A 17,604-nucleotide genomic window follows, 5' to 3' on the forward strand; every position below is an offset into this window, starting at 1 on the left:
AGAGAAATTCAGTTGTTATATGAACTCTACAATTGGAAATTTGGCCGCTGTTTTCATCGTATGAAAGTCTAAGAGTCTATGTGGTCAAGAGTTTAAGAAGACTGAACACTGTAATTAGTCCTGGGTTCGAGTTTTGGCGAACATGCTGCTTATACGAATTTTCTTCGCTTTCCTCATCTGTAACGTGAATAAAAGATAGTTTCCCATAAATAAACATTAGCTAAGATATTCTTCCTTTGGATAGCGCCTGTGCGCTTAATTAATTAAACTAAACTAACCTAATCATCAGGTGAAATTTGCATAATTTTGATTTTTCCCCTCCTCATTTCAAATTATTACGCATGCTATGCAGTTTATTATTATTTATTTAGTTATTGAAACATTTGGCACTATACCGTTTTGAGGATCGTAAAAAACAGTTTGTTGATGGCAGTGCTGCCAAAGATAATTGCGGCAAAGAAAGAAAGAAAGTATAATAGTAAATAACTATCTAAGATTATTAAGAATTGAGATGAAAGATTAATTTCATATAATACTTTTTATTATTATAATTTATATAAAAAAGGCTAAACATAACTGAATGGAAGCATAAGAGTAAATAACTATTTCAGATCATTATTATAATTTATATAAAAAAAATCTGATGTGTACACCACATGACTTCCTTGTACGGAATATTAAATTATACGCATTTTTTTTTTTTTCATTTCATTTAAATTTATTGGATTCAATTAAATCTACTTCGCCGAGAGCGCATAAACCACAATAGAAGAAATGCATTCTTTAAAATTCACTCTAGTATTTGTTTATCATAGCAACACTCTGGCGCTAGATTTCCTTAACAGTATAATTAATTATATAAGAGTTAACTTATATATTTCGTTCATATTATAACTCAGAATGCACAAAATTTATATCATTTAAAGAAAAGAATTATCTAATCGTTGCCAGATGTTCTATTCAAATACTACAATAAAGCTAGAATGATGTATAAAAGAAATTAAGCAAACAAAACAAAAAAGAAACAGTTTTTCACAGACGATTGAGTATTTCTCATTTAATTAATTCAGTTCTCACTTCGCGAGAAGGCAAAAATACATAAAAACTCAAAATATCTATATTAAAAATTACGAAGTAGATCTTAAACACTTATTTCCTCGAAAAAATTCCAGAAAGAATTAAGCATGATTTAATTGGCAATAATCAATGAATGCGTTATCTTTGTTGTTGCGAAGCTAAGCTTCACTAGATTGGCAACAAATCCACTAGTCTCCTGTTTCAAATGTAAACATCAATGGCCGCCATAAAGAAAAGGCTTAGCAGCACTTAGACAACTTTAAAATTGTTGATAATTCTAAAACTATTGCATACAGATTTACTAAAGGCATAAAAACCTTAACCGGAAGATGAAAACAACATAATACAATCATTTATAAGGCAAAACATGTACAATTTACAAACATATAAGAGTAAAGGAACTGAGATCACTGAGCCGGGTAGCAAAGTGGATATATATATAAATATATTTATATACGTTTGGTGCGGCCGATTTCAACCAAAATACGAGGTGCACATCTACATGTTATAGCAGTCCTATATACAAAATTTCAACGTTCTGAGGCTACTCGTTTTTGAGTTATGCGAGATACGTACATACGTTCTTACAGACGGCACGAAAAATTCTCTTCAGAATTAATTTTAAAGCAGTTTTATAATTTTTTGGAGTAAAAGAGTCTTTTATTATGTCCTTACGTACAGATATCACGCAAAAACATCGTTAAATTGCATTCGATAGCGGTCAAAATGGATATTTTCGTTGAAATATGCTGCCTGAAACTTTTCGCGATTACAATACTTCCTTTTTACTTCGTACAAGGAAGTATAAAGGTTAAGCATAACTGAATGGATTCTTGCATTGCTATTTCGCTACCGAGTTATCGCTAAAGCATAATTTCATCTCGTTGGTTGTTCAAAATATAATTTTGTATAATGAATGATGCCTTTTCTTTGAAAAAATTCTATTGCAGACTTTTCGTCATGTGCAATTCCCAAATTGTTAAATCCATAGGCTCTCAAAAATGGATTTAAAAATTAAACTAGTATTTCAATGGCGTCTTAAGAAATATAGAACTATCTAAACTACGTAATTTGAAATTAGCGCGTACGCTAGATTTGGCGCGCCGTTAAATGGGCGCGTTTGCTACATTTGGCGCATTGCGCATACATTTTCGCTGCAGTTTTTTTACGGTCTTCAAAACGGAATAGTATCTTGCGTTAGGGTATCTAAAATTTATTGCTTTACCTTAATTAATTAAACTAAACGAACCTAATCATCAGGTGAAATTTGTATAATTTTGATATTTCTCCTCCTCATATCACGCATGCTATGCAGTTTGATTCGTCCTGGGTTCGATTATTTATTTATTTAGTTATTAAAACATTTTAATAGGATAAGGAGTTACGAATCAGGGTTTAATAGGTATAAAAATCTAAATTTTATATATGTTTTTAAAAGACACCATACGATAAGAATTGCCTTACTCTGGACTACAGATGTCTTTATTTGATTCACCTTTTGAACTAAAACCATAATTGCGATCAAATATCAGCAGACATTTAGGTATGCAATCGTTTTTAAACACCTAGCATACTGCATTCTGGTAAATATTATGTAAACACCATGTTATTTTATCCTTTTCAATGCAAAGACAAGTCTCAGTCATCGCTCTATGCATTTATTCTAATGCGCTGCGAATTTTTTGTGAAATGAAAACGTTTTATTTTTCTTAACATACAAATTATTAATATGATATCGATTTATTCCTACGGGAAACTGAATTATTAAGTCCCACAACAAATGATGGAACACGAAAAGGCTGGCTTTATTTTTAGCTAACTCTGCATATGTTCCTCACTTTTTCTTTGAGAAGGATCCAGCAATGATTTATCATCTAACCAGTTAAGATCTGAAACACCTATGCGACACCTTTTAGAAAAGGATAATAACTACAGGCTTTACTTTTTTTAATATTGAAACTGGACATATATTTCCTGTTAAAGTTCTTAAAAATAAAGTCAAGAATTTTATAGAGCTAGGTGGCTTAATAAACACCAAATTTAATCATTTTTACAGCTCCGTAAAGCAAAGAATTAAATTAGTAAAATATTTATTATGTACCATTCAAACAGAAAAAGCTCTCCATGTTTATTCAAAGATATTTTAATTAATAGATTTATGGGTCAGCTGCAAAGTGAACGACGACTGCTGTGTATCCATTCTGGAGCCATTAATCGCCAAAGTAAGCAACTGCTAATTTGGGAACAAAAATATTCAGCTTTGATCTTTAACATGTATAGGAAAGTCATTAAATTCGTCGTCTTGTTAAATCTTCTCGACTTTTTGCTATGAAGATATAGAACGTTATTTAGTACTTAATTTAACTTAAGAAAGCATAATACTCCATGTTAGTTGGATTTTTGCTCTAGAAACATGTTAAATGTTAATTAGTATTTACAAATTTATGAAATATTCCTTTTATTTCTAGTTTAAAGATTATTTGGTAAAAATATATCTACGGGTAAAAAATTTGGTAAAAATTGGCGATTTTGGGTGGTACATAGATAATAGTCACCAACTGTTTAAAACTTAGGAGTTTTTAAATTACGTAAAAATGCAACATAAATACTTAAAATTTGGTTTCATTCCCGCTATATATGATGAAAGGTCATCTTTTTGTCTATTATGCAAACAATGCTTGACTAACGAATCAATGAAACGAAGTCATCTTGAGTTAAATTTGAAGGCGAAACATAATGCTCATATTAATTCAGCTTAGAATTATTTTCAATCTTTAAAGAAAATTTTTAAAAAACGAGTAACAATAAAGTTTCTATTTACTGCTCATAACGTAACTGTTAATCGTACTCTTGAGGCTAGTTATCAAATTTCATTACTCATCGCTAAATTTGGGAGGGAAGAATTTAATCAAACCATCAATATCAGCATTTCTTAAAATGGTTCTAATAAAAGACGTTAAGGCTATGCCACTAAGTAACAATACTGTTACCACAAGAATAGAAGAAATGAGTGAGGATATTGATGTTGGTGTATTTAATTATGGCAAAGCACACTAGGGCTATCTGCCTAAGGGGAGGGATGCCTTCGTGGAGGACGTTTTAAGGGAAACTGGCTCGTATACACGTTACACATGGGGAAAACCACGAAAACACCCATGCAGCCAGCCAGTTCGCGGGATTCCAACCTCGGACCGAACTACCAGTGTTCAGCGACTTTACCGCTCGGCCGCTGGTTGGCCTGAGGATATTGAAATACAACTTGTTGAAAAGGGCCGAAAAACAAGAAAATTTTCGGTGCAAATGGACGAAACAACTTTGAGAGACAATGAGGCCCTACTTATGTCAAGATATATTGATAAAGGCGATTTTGCCGAAGAAATGTTATTCTGTAAATCATTGGAAAGCACCACTACCAAAGATATTGTTACGGTGTGTATAAACGGTGTATTTAATTATCACAAAGCACACTAGGACTATCAGCCTAACGGGAGGGATGCCTTCGTGGAGGACTTTCTAAGGGAAACTGTCTCGTATGCACGTTACACATGGGGAAAATCCACGAAAACACCCATGCAGCCAGCCCATTCGCGGCATTCGAACCTCGGACCTAACTACCAGTCTTCAGCGACTTTACCGCTCTGCCGCTGGTGGGCCAGATATTGTTACGAATTTGGCATTTAAATAATTAATGTTAGTTGAATTGTAAATTAAATGGTTTTATTTTCCGCGCAGTGCAGCGCGTGACGAATATTAAAAGAAAGCTAAGTTGGAAAATGTAAAATACAAGAGCGCGTGCATTTAACATTTAATAAATATTTCTTTTTTGATTTCGAGAAAGTTCCAGAAGGTTCTCGCACGCGATTTAAAAATCTTATAAATGGGAGGAAAACCTCTCAATTCGATGAGTCAGTTATTTTAGTTAGCTTGTTGTTGTTTTAAGAGTTTGTTTAGAAAACTGCTCTTGTTAATTGTAGCGAATTCGCGGATTAGCTTTCTTTAGCTCTTTTGAATTAACTTCTGTTTAAAGTTTGAGTAGTTAAGATAACTACTGTGAGATATTGTAATACTGCACGAATATTTTAGAAAATTTAAGCATATTTGTTGTGATAATAATAAATTTTTATTCATTTTTTATCGGACTTATGCATTCAATTCAAACGAACCCGTACGCACGCAACAATATTTTTAGTAAGCTAAAAAGTTACTTAAATGATCAAAAATATACCAATGAAAAATATAACTTGTGCTGCAGATGGTGCTCCTAATATGATGGGAGAGATAAAGGGTTGCTTAAAAACTGATGAAAGATGAGAATTCAGAAATTCTTGTGCAATGTATTGTTCATAGTGAAAACTTGGTAGCTATAAACATTTCGCCTGTTCTAAATGAAGTACTAAATTCAGTTATGAAATGGATCAATGCTATTAAAACTAGTGCCAAATGTGAACGTCTTTTGAAGTTTTTGTGAAGAACAAAATGGAGACAATATGAGACTTAACACTGAAGTAAGATGGCTGTCGAAAGGGAACTACTTGAAAAGATTTATAGAACTATTTCATACTCTTAGTTATTTTTTAAGCGACAAACCTGAAATGAAAAATCTGTTAACGATCTGATCTCATGGTAAGGCATTTGTGAGTTATTTAGCAGATATCTGTGAAAACTAACTACATTAAATAAGCAGTTTCAAGGATCAAATAAAACTCTTATCGATACAAAAGCCAATATGTTTGGTTTCATTAACTTTACTGAATTTTGACAGGCATATATTTACAACAAAAATTTTGAAAAGTTTCATTGGCTCCAAAAATGTGAAGTGACTGTACATGTTATTGTTGATCATCTGAAAATTTTATCGGCTGATTTAAACGAAAGATTTTCTGATTTGAAACAAATTGATTTCCCAACTTGGATGATGCAGCCAATGTTCGTGGATTTGGCTGATATTTTAAATATGCAGTATCAAGAACTCGCAGAGATGCAATTAAAACTTATTTAACATAAAAAAAGCGATGTGAGGTTTATGAGGTGATGGTTTGTGAGGAAATCGAAATAAAATTTTTAAATGCAGCAAAATGTACAAAAAAAAAAAAAAAAAAAATCGTTACCGTTTCCATCTTCATATTTAACTGAATTCGGATTTAGTGCCGTAAATGATTTTCTGCTAGAAAAAAAAAAAAAAGAAATCGGCTGGATATAATAAAACAGGAAAAAGAGACTGAAGTTAACTAAATTGGAACTTGACATAAAATCTCTTTGAAGCAAGCATCAAGCGCAAGGATCTCACTAAATTTAAATAATAAATATTTACTAATATTTAAAATTAAATAATAATAATTATTATTATATTAATTACTAATATTTAAAATAATATAGAAAAAAAACTTTAATTAAAATTGTTTTGTACTTGAATTTCAGTTCTCCATTATATGTTTTGAAAGTTTGCATACTGTGTTTGCTCAAATTTCCTAATGAATTCTTCTTGAAAACCTATCATTCAAGTTTCTTTCGTGAACATTTCAATTTTTTAATTAAAATTGTTCAATTAAAAATTAGGTATATGCTAGGGCAACGGTGCCCAACCTTGTGCTCGCCTGCCCGATTAGGTACTATGAACAAAAATTATTTTAAAAATAGACATTCAATTATATTTCTTAATTGTTAAAATACGGTAAGCATTTATTGTCATAAGAGATATCTTGCAAGACGTTATAAAATAACTGATTGCTGACTAATGAACTTGATAGCGAACATGGAATCTTATTGCTTCATTCCGATGTTAGATGGCTCAGAAGAGGAAAAGTACTTCAACGATTTGTAGAACTTCTTTCGCCAATAAAGCTGTTTTTGGAATCCGGAAACGAAAGTTATAAAGAATTGGACGATAATAATTGGTTATCCGATCTGTATTTTCTCACGGATATAACAGCTAAACTGAACAAACTGAACGAAGATCTCCAGAGAAAAGAAAAAACCCTTTTTCAATTGACTGGGTCTGTAACTGCTTTCCAGATAAAGTTAAATTTGTGTTTAAATCAGATGAAAGAAAAATATTTCACCCATTTTCAGAATTTATCAAGGCATATTAATAACCACAAGCAATTGAAACAGAGAAATACTCGGAAAACCTAAATGCACTGAAAAATAATTTTGAACTCCGCTTCTCTGATTTCCATAACGTTCAACCAATATTATTATTCATCTCATCTTCATTTGCCGAAATTAATATTTCAGATGTATCACATAAGATTGGAAATATGTTTAGCAAAAATGCAGATGTTTTGAAAATGTGCTCGCGATAGGCCAAAGGTTGGACACCACTGTGCTAGGGAAGGCATAAAAAGTTATTTAGTATTAGAGTATTAGTTGGGGGATATTACACAAAAAAGGTAGGGAAATACGGCTGTAATGCCTTCATGTGGCGGCAATTGCGTAAAATGACACAAATATTTTTAGCAGTTTTAAATTACGTTTATCATATATGCCTCCTGCGAAATCTAAAATTAATCTGATAAAATGTTTTCTATTTTTGTATTTGTCTTTAGATTTTATAGTTATTCTGGGTTTAATAAAATAGTCGGTAAAATCCTAGTATACGGTACGGTCTTGGAGCGATTTTGAAAATTGTCGCCAACACCAAAATAACTCGTTTACAACTCATTATAACTACCGAGTTTACTGCTCATCATAATGTCGCCAAAAGTTGCCAAATCCCGTGTGTACCGTATACTAGAATTAAACAAAATAGTCATTCTTTTCTTAAAGTACCGTTAGAGTTGCAATCATCTAATTAGATTTCGCACTGATGTTTATGTTTGGCGCTAAGTAACACAAGTTAATACAGAAGTACCGAATTCTGTTTTAAATTTGCAATCTGAATTTTAATAAATGAGAAAAATAGAAATGGAAAAGGAAAAAAAAAGTTACTATTCGGTTTCGAGGTCCGTAAAAAATCGCCAAACTATTGTTGATGTGCCAGTGCTGCCAAAAGTAATAGCGGCAACCCTAACGCAAGAAAGGTGTGGTGTATTTAATTATGGCAAAGCACACTAGGGCTATCTGCCTAAGGGGAGGGATGCCTTCGTGGAGGACTTTCTAAGGGAAACTGGCTCGTATACACGTTACACATGGGGAAAACCACGAAAACGCCCATGCAGCCAGCCCGTTCGCGGAATTCGAACCTCGGACCGAACTACCAGTGTTCAGCGACTTTACCGCTCGGCCGCTGGTGGGCCCTTAACGCAAGAAAGGAAGTATAATAGTAAATAACTATCTAAATATTGATGTTTTAATTTAGATGAAAGGTTAATTTCATATAATATTTCGCTACCGAGTTATCGCTAAAGCATAATGACATCTCGTTGGTTGTTCAAACATAATTTTTTTTAATGAATGATGCCTTTTCTTTGAAAACATTTTCGGTAAAGTGCAGAATCGCCCGCTTATTTCTTTGCCGTATTTTACAAGGGTAAAACAATTGGAATTTTGTCAATTTCCTTTTACTTTTTAAGTGACAATAGGTCGATGTGTACATAGATAAAGTCAATGGTGTGCGCAGTGCCATTTTGTGCAATTCTGGGATTTTTTTTAAGTGAAAATAAGTCGATGTGGACATGGATACCGAGTATGTGCAATTCTTAAAAACGCGTCAAGCAGTGGGTGATTTTGCACTTTACCCAAAATTCTATCGCAGACTTTTCATCATAGGCAATTCCCAAATTGTTAAATCCATAGGATATCAAAAAAGGGGTTAAAAATTAAACTAGTATTTCAATGGCGTCTTAAGAAATATAGAACTATATAAACTTACGCAATCTGAAATCAGCGCGTACGCGAGATGGTACGCTGTTAAATGGGCGTGTTTGCTAGATTTGGCGCTTTCGTGCATACATTTTCATACGTTCATACGTGTTTCATACGTGTTCATACGTGTTTCATACGTGTTTGCTAGATTTGGCGCTTTCGTGCATACATTACATACGCTGCAATTTTTTTACGGCCCTCGAAACCGAATAGTACCGAAAAAAATAAGGAAAATAAATCCTCTTCCATTTGTTGATAGCAAATAAAAATAACAAATAAATAAAAAATTCTGATAAGTAAAAATGAAAAATTAATAGCAGAGCTACTCTTGCTTTAAAAATAATGAATAAATAATAATTCTCGAGATAAGTCTGAACTTCAAAGCTTCACAAAAGAAAACTAATCGAAGTCCAAAAGCAATGACTTAAAGATATTCGTATGTTTCCATGCAGAACTCGCGGAAGATGCAAAATAAATAAGTAGATGAATGGTATAGGGAAAATTTCTTTTACTTATCAGATAGTATGCGTTAAATTAAATCAATCGAATAAATAAAAAGTAGTAAGTACCATAAGAATGAGAAAATTCTAACGCACAAATATCGATAAATTTGGGCCGACAGAACTTGTGGCAACGAGCATTTTTCATAAATATTAAGTGTAAAGTCGATATTTGTTAAAGTCGATAATGGCTGCATGTTAGTTTTCCTTGAAACAGAAAATAGAGAATGGAACCTAATGTCTCAGATGGTATTGACAGACCAGCTGAAATATTGAAACAATTCCTGTTCTTGTCTTCATACCCTTTAATGGGTTGAATATTAGTATTACACGACAACTTAACATTAAGTAAAATTCAGTAATGTTTTACCGAATTTTAATTAATACTTATTGGCAATTCATTTTCTTTTTTAACTCTAAAGTCAAAAAGCCGATTAGTATTTGAGCGGGGAAATTATTTTAATATTTTATTATTAAGCACCTAATGAGGACGGAAAGACGAAAATCGTTAGGTTATAGCTCTTCTGCTTGCAAGATATGACGTTTCCTAGGGAGCGCAGTCAATGTTAAGGTAAAAGAAAGGCAAGAGATTATCAGTAAACCTTATGTACCCATGAAAAAATTAGATGCGGATGCTGAAATTTGTTGAGATCGAAGATAAAATTTAAATCACGTACGCCCATGTCCTCAAGTCCAAACACATTAACTTCTTAATTGTTCAAATTTGTTTAATGTTTTTACAAGCTTAATTCATAACAACTTCGGTAAGTAATACTTTTTATTTTATATTTGCATAAATTTATCAATAACCCCACACTAGCATTATTTATTTTATACACTTTTCTGTTATTACTCCCCCTGCTATTTAAATGGCACCAAGATTATCTCTAATATTTAGAAAAGAAATATTAAGAACTTATGTACTACTATACATCTTCACCTCTTGCATACAATTTGTGATTGCCGATTATTGTCAGTGATTATTTTTAATATATCATGAAACGCATATTTTCCACCTACACTTGGTACATGTTGGTGGTTTTCAAGCTTTAAAAAAAAAAAAAAAAAAACTCCCAACTATTTCTATTTATCGTAAGTCGCTAAACATTATCAGCATATGGAAAGAAAACATGCTTTAGCAATTTCATATACAAGCTTTGCTTTAATTATTAAAGTATGCTTACGTGATACATTAAAAAAGTAAAACACTTACATTCTTCTTCATATCTTTCTGTAAATTTTTTTTGCACTATTCTTCTTCCTAAGTACAAGCGATCTGTTTTTGCTTAAGAAAACACCAGACAATTGTGAAAACTCGGCATCGTGCAACCCTCAGAAACAGCGACTATCGAAGAAACGCATTTCGTCGTTGACCCCTTTAGAAAATTTTCAGCAAAATTCTATATTCCTGTAGAAATTTTATCGCAGCTTCTCCCATTGCTGGCAAATTCCACAAGTTTATATTTTAAAACTAAGGAAAATTTTGTTTTCCGTTGGAACTTGGAATACAGCAAACGTAAATGGCGGCGTTGCTTGATTGAAAAATTGTTATGAGCATGTTTTCCGGAAAAATAATGAATAAATATAAATGGTTATGCTCATGGTTGCTAAAGCTTGTCACATTCTGAAAATTTGGCGAATTCTACTAAGATGGTTTCGTTAATAGGTAAGGATTTATAATATTAACTTGCTATTACCAGTTTCCTTGTTTTGTATGCTCGTCGAACCTTTGTCCATTTTTGTACGTGTTTCACATTCTTGGTATAAGTGTGACTGCTTTGTTTTCGGAACCTGAACGAGAAAACGTTTACCAATTTCTTGGTACAATGTGCGGAATGTCCACTGTTTTAGAAAGACCATGCCAAGCTGTTTTGGGCTAATCTTTGGAATATGGTAACAGTAGTTTGGCGACATTTTGGTAAGGCGATAAAGCTTACTAGCTAGGACTTTAGCAGTGTACATGGATAAAGTCAAGCGTGTGCGCAATGCTATTTTTGTGCAATTCTGGGATGTTTTTTTAAGTGAAAATAGGTCGACGTGTACATGGATGATACCGTGTATGTGCAATTCTTAAAAACGCGGCAAGCAGTTTGCGATTCTGTACTTTCTCCCAATTTCACACCTAATCTTCGTCATGATTAAGCATTTTTGTTCCATAAAAGTTCTAGTATAAGGGTAATTCGGCTAGCAGATTGTTGGAAAAAATTTTGAGTAAAAAAGAAATGCCTTTACTTCGTGAAAACTAAATGGCGTCCAAAACAAAACTAGCAGGTTGCTGTAGCAGGGTTAATTGCCAAATTTTCGCCAAAAAATCGCCAAGTTACCATAATCCAAAGATTAACCGTGTTTTTTTCTGTCATACGAAAAGGTTTTCATTTATTTGCACACATTTTTCAAGGCCACGTTTTCGCATCCTTGGCTGTTGAATTAGATGTACAGAATACACCGCTTTTATAAAACTGTTTCAGTCAACAATTGCATTATGGTTGAGTTGCTTCTTATATCATTTAATAGTAATTAACTTCCTCTGCCTTACAGTAGAAAACCACAGCACTGTTGAAAATGGTATTCTGAAGCCACTGTACTTTTCTTTCTCTTGCTTTTTTTCCCGCTTCATTTCCAAATACTTTCTTTGATGTACAGTTTTATTTCGAGGCCATTTTCGCATATTCGAATGAAGTAAAATGCAACTTTCTTGCAAGAATATGACGTACCATCTTCCCCACTCCTCAGTAAGTCAAAATTTTTTGCTTTTGGGGTTGAGAAAAAGAAATACGATTAAAAGCTCAGAGCTCTTCTCGTGAAAAAAGAACAACAAGCAATTGTGGTTAGGACTGCAGGCCGTTTAGTGATGGTTTACTACATAGGTTGGCATTTATCGATAAAATTGGCGTAGTTTAAAAAATATGAGATTCTACAGCAAGAAAGTAATCATTTTATAAATGCATTACAGTAATCAATGTATGATAATTTTTCAGCAAAACAACAAACGTTTTAATTAGAAAGTCAACTTTACAGATTAAGCGCAGCGTGATTTTCAGCCTAAGTAAAGTACAATTACTTACCGAATTATCAGCGCGACCTTGCAGCCTAAAATGTTCTAAAAGAATATGCCACTTTATAATCACACAAATTATGTGCAATATATTTATTTTTTATTAATTCGTCGTTTTATCACATGCACAGCCTATCGTCTGCATTAAAAAGATTTTTAAAAAATTTCTCATATTAACTGCTTTTCTAGGTCTCATCGTGGGAATACAAAATACCTTGAAATGTTTCCTTTTTAATATTAGTAAACAAATATTTCATTATTCTTAGCTTATTTAATATTCACTTAAATAGCAATTACTTGGAAAAGACTTTTAAAGAGAACAATAGGTTTACTTTTATCACAAGGTGGTTTAAAATCAGTTTAATATGTACTAAATTTGCAGAAACCCACACATCAGTCACGACATTAAGATAATGCAAGTAAAAGTATCACTAAGAGCAATCTCTTTTAATTTAATTATCTTAAGTTTAATCAACTTTCCTTTCCATTACATATAGCAAATATTGTTCACTAATGTTGACTTAGTTAACTATATTTAGTTATATTCATTGTTTTAATTAAAAATTTCACACCTTTTCGTTTTTGCATAAAAATGAACCTAACCTTTAGAATTACAAAACTGAGCATTCAGAGAGACTCCCTAGTTGTGTAATTAGAAATTTTTCACCTTTGATTACTAAAAAACAGTCTATGCATATATATTAAATTAATTAACATACAAATTTATAATTCAACTAAACTATAAGTATCAGAAATAAGCAGACGTAATACAACGTAGAACAAACAACAAAAGCCAATTTCAATTTGTGAATTTGAAATAATGTCAATAGAGGATGTACTTAAAAAATAAATATGCTTAGTTCCGTTATTAACTATTAACTTTTTGGTAGAGTTACAACTCTAAACGGGGTTTAAAAAAAGACAGATGAGCTTTTTTTTATCAATTTTTTTTAATAGTAGGCAGCATATACAAGATACACACAGATTTATGTAATACACGTATCAGGCATTTTCTCTCTTCTTTCCGCATGCCTTCGGGGTGTAACTGGAAGCATATTCGAGAGATCCAGGGTTCGAATCCCGGCCTACGGCAATGCATATTTTTCACGTCATCTGCCTCAAAAAAACGTAATGATTCTACAGGTGGCGCCCGATCTAATAGGTGGTGGACGATAATCCACACCACCATGATTTGACGATTAAGTCCCTAATCCTCAGTCACCTTTTAAAAGAGGGAGTATATAAGGTATTTTCTTTCCCGTTTCCGCATGCCTTCGTGGTGTAATTGGTGCGTATTCGAGAGGTTCAGGGTTCGAGTCCCGGCGAGAATATTGCACGTTTATCACATCTCCTGCTTCAAAATAATCTGATGATTCTACTAATGGCGCCCGAACTAAAAGGTGCTGGACAATAATTCGTCATCACCAGGATTTGGCGACTGAGTCCCCTAATTCCAGTCACCCTTTAAAAGGGAAGTATATAAGGTATTTTCTCCCTTCTTCCAGCATGCCTTCGTGGTGTAATGGTAGCACACTCGGCGCGCATTCAAGAAATCGAGGTTCGAGTCCCAGTGAGGGTATTGCTCATTTCTCATGTCTCCTGCTTCAAAATAACCTAATGACTCTACACACATTTCAGCCAAAAAAGTCAATTACGCAATTCTTAACAAATGCCATAACTAGAAGCTTATTTTTGAAATTATATGTCATCTCTTTTCCCCAGTTTAATTATATATTTAAAATTACGTATTTCCCTAACATTAAAATTCAGAATATTCGAATTAGTATAACATTTTACGTTCGCATCGTTAATTTTACAAGAAACCTTTCTTTAAAGAATCAACAACAATAACTAAGATAAAATTCGCATTATTTTAAATGTCAGCTTAGAAATGCCTCTTTTACTTCTTTGCTTTCATTTGTAATGCAACCACATTCCATGAAAATGCTCTATATATTATCGTAAATAAATCATAGCTATCATTCTCTGAAGATAAAGTTAAATTGTAGCATTCTTCTACCTTTAAGCATCATAACTCGTTTCGCGACGAGTCAAAAATTGTTTCATTTTTTAAAAATGATTCGAACTTTGCCGCTGATATACATCTGGAAAGAAAGCTGAGCTGGAAATTATTCTTACTTCTGTTCCATGTATTTTATTAGCATCATTTATCATCGTTGTCACATAATTCATTCGCACGCAAAGTTTCATTTAAGTTGATAAAGTTGGCTGTTTTAGGAATCTATGTTTACTGAGCGTTTAGATTTGGAATCTTGCATTGTTTTTATTAATTATTATCGAAACGAAATATGCGAAAAACATTATTTAAATTTCCAGGCGTTCGGTTAATATATAATGCTTTAAGAACCTCAACATAAAAAAGCATTTAGAGTAATTTCGAAAGAATAAAAGACTGCAAAATCGATCTTTTAAAACTTAGAAGTTTAGTAAACTAAGTGAAGCGCTTAGCAAAGTTCCTTAGCCCAAAGTACTTTTTTCAGTAATCTTTTTTGTTTAATTCTATAACGATAAACATGCAAATATTTCGAATTTTCTTTTTGTAAATATTCATATACTTTTTTCAAATACTTTTATCGCGTCTCAGTAAAAGTCAAACAATGTCAAACACTGACAGGTGTAAGCCAAAGTTTCAAAGTGGCAGCATGATCCTAAAAATCGGATGCTATCAAATTTTGTCCTATTACCAGTTTCCTCTCCTGAGCAAGGATGTAAAGCTCTGTGTACTCATTACTTGAGCATAAGTTGAAGATTTAACAGGTTCTAAATATTAAGAACAATTTAAAACAAAAAAACAAAAAAAATCTGAAAGCTTCCAGATTGTATATTACGCCCAAAGCAGCTTTTTTTTAACGTTTTGTGTGTTACGTTTATTTATAAAATATGATGTTCTTCCCGCTTAAACCATGAAATTCATTTCAAGAGCAATATCGCAAAATAATTTTAAAATTAGCATATCATTAGAATCTCCGATGCACAGTCTCGCGCGCTGGAGATAAAAAGTGTTTTTGTTTTCGTACAGTTTTGCCATTACTCGCTTTGAAATCGTTGAGTTCATTAATAAAAAATTCGTTTTACAAAATGTGAAATAGATAATAAAACTAAAATTTGTCCTTCCAGATGCCCATATTCGGATGGAGGATTACGTTATTCAAAATTTGATGGCTCTACGTACCGTTGTGTTATCACAATACGAGAAACATACATACATTATGCAGATTCTTTATTATTTAACGAAATTAAATATAATGCAGTGCTCTAACATTTGGTGGAAACTATTTGAAACGTGATACGCCGTTTGTAGTGATTTGACACAAAAGGCCAAAACGAAATTAATGCACCTTCTGGGCTAACGCTTTTTGGACTAAAAATACTCTAACAAGTTGATAAATTATTTTGCAAAGTTTAATCTAATTCTAGGTGAAAGAGATTGAGATAACTATAAAGTTGACGACACAGTATTGAAGGAATTCCAGATTACCTCATTACCACATAAAAAAACTTAGAAAGATGCAGGAAAAAGTACTAGAAAATTTAACACATAGAAAGAGGTGAGGTAGCACTTGACTTCTACTTAGAATCCAGAAAAGTTAAAACTTTTTGATAAACTAAAGGAACTATTGTGGATCAGGTTAAAGATCAAATACCAGCAAATGTTAAGTCCCACATAATTGTTTGCTATATGAGGTAGAAAACTGGTTACCTCCATCGGAATTTGCAAATGATTTGGATAATTATGTTGCTGCAAATTGCAATACAAATTATGAGTGCTCAGAAAATAAATAAAATGTGACCCAAATAAAAGCTGGTAAGACAAGGGGAGAAGTTAGTGCGACCAAGTAAGAGTAGGGAAAATTTTAATTCAGATTATAGAGTCGAGAGAGAGAGAGATACAAAGAGGTAAAAGCTTTAGAACCTCAGAGCATTTTGCAGACAAATAATAAAATCGTGAAATGTTTTCAGTGAAAAGCATATAAAACGATTTTGTCCGGCGATAAACTTAAACCCAAAAAAGGAACCAAGAAAGTTGATATGGATAAGGCGGAAGCTAAAGGTACAGGAATGCAGAAGAAATTCCACTGACTAGGGCAAAGGAGGGGATTGCCTACGATAGATTTACGGATAAGCAATTCTATAGTTTTAATCAACTAATTAACAGCGGAGCAGAAATTATTATGATCCAAAAATCTGTAGATCCAGAGGTACTTGGAATTTGGGAGAAATTACTGTTAAAGCCCGCCATTGGACACCGAATAAAAGCCCAGTTAGGTTTGATACCCATACGTCCGACTAGATAGTCGGACTAAGAGGATAATACAGCCTAACGTTAAATGTACATGCAGCAATGGTGCCTAATTTGAACAGAGAAGCGCTAATGATGCCTCGAGATGTTAGACTCTTCAGGGGAAAAAAGGATATTTATTGGGGAGAAAAAAAAAAAGAAAAAAGAAAAACTATAGGATGTTTGTCAGGGATCGAGGAACGTTGCCAGAGAGCAGTCGGCTGATTCCAAAAAACAAAGTTCCGAAGTCGAATTTAAAGTCGGAAACAGCTCGACTAGGAGAGAAATGAAGCGAAAGTGGAAATTGGAGATAATGGCCAAGTCTCACTTGATAGCCCACCCTTATCGCAAATCCAGCTCGGAATAATGCGATTCTTTGAAAAAAGTGTTCTTGGATGCACACAACAACAATAGGTACTGGCTAGAGTCGGGGATCCTGTATCACACGTGAAATATCAATGGGCAACATATAGACAATTCCTGAATACCATAGGGAAGAAAATGTGACATTGCCTCACTAAAGCTTATAATGATCAGGGACATTTCGTAGCAGAGAAAACGACATAGAGGATAAAAATGTCATTTTGGTGGTGGTTGAGGCGAATAAGGTCAGAAGTGATGCGAAGCTTGCATGGAATACCACCTTCAAAGGAAAATTAAAGTGAAGGAAAAGAGGCCAGAACTTCCGTTTCAAGTTGTAAATGTGGACATTTTAAGGTCGATTAAACCAAAATCCTAACGAGGGAACCAGTATGTGTTATGTGCAGTCGATCAACGCAGTAGATGGCCTGAGGCAGGACCACTCAAAACAGTGACCCTGATGGCTACCTATGACGATTTCATTGATATTTTCATGCGAAATGGAGTTC

The sequence above is a fragment of the Stegodyphus dumicola genome, chromosome 4 (genome assembly GCF_044657685.1).
Source record: "Stegodyphus dumicola isolate Sdum_Otavi_A_Nest chromosome 4, ASM4465768v1".
Lineage (NCBI taxonomy): Eukaryota > Metazoa > Arthropoda > Arachnida > Araneae > Eresidae > Stegodyphus > Stegodyphus dumicola.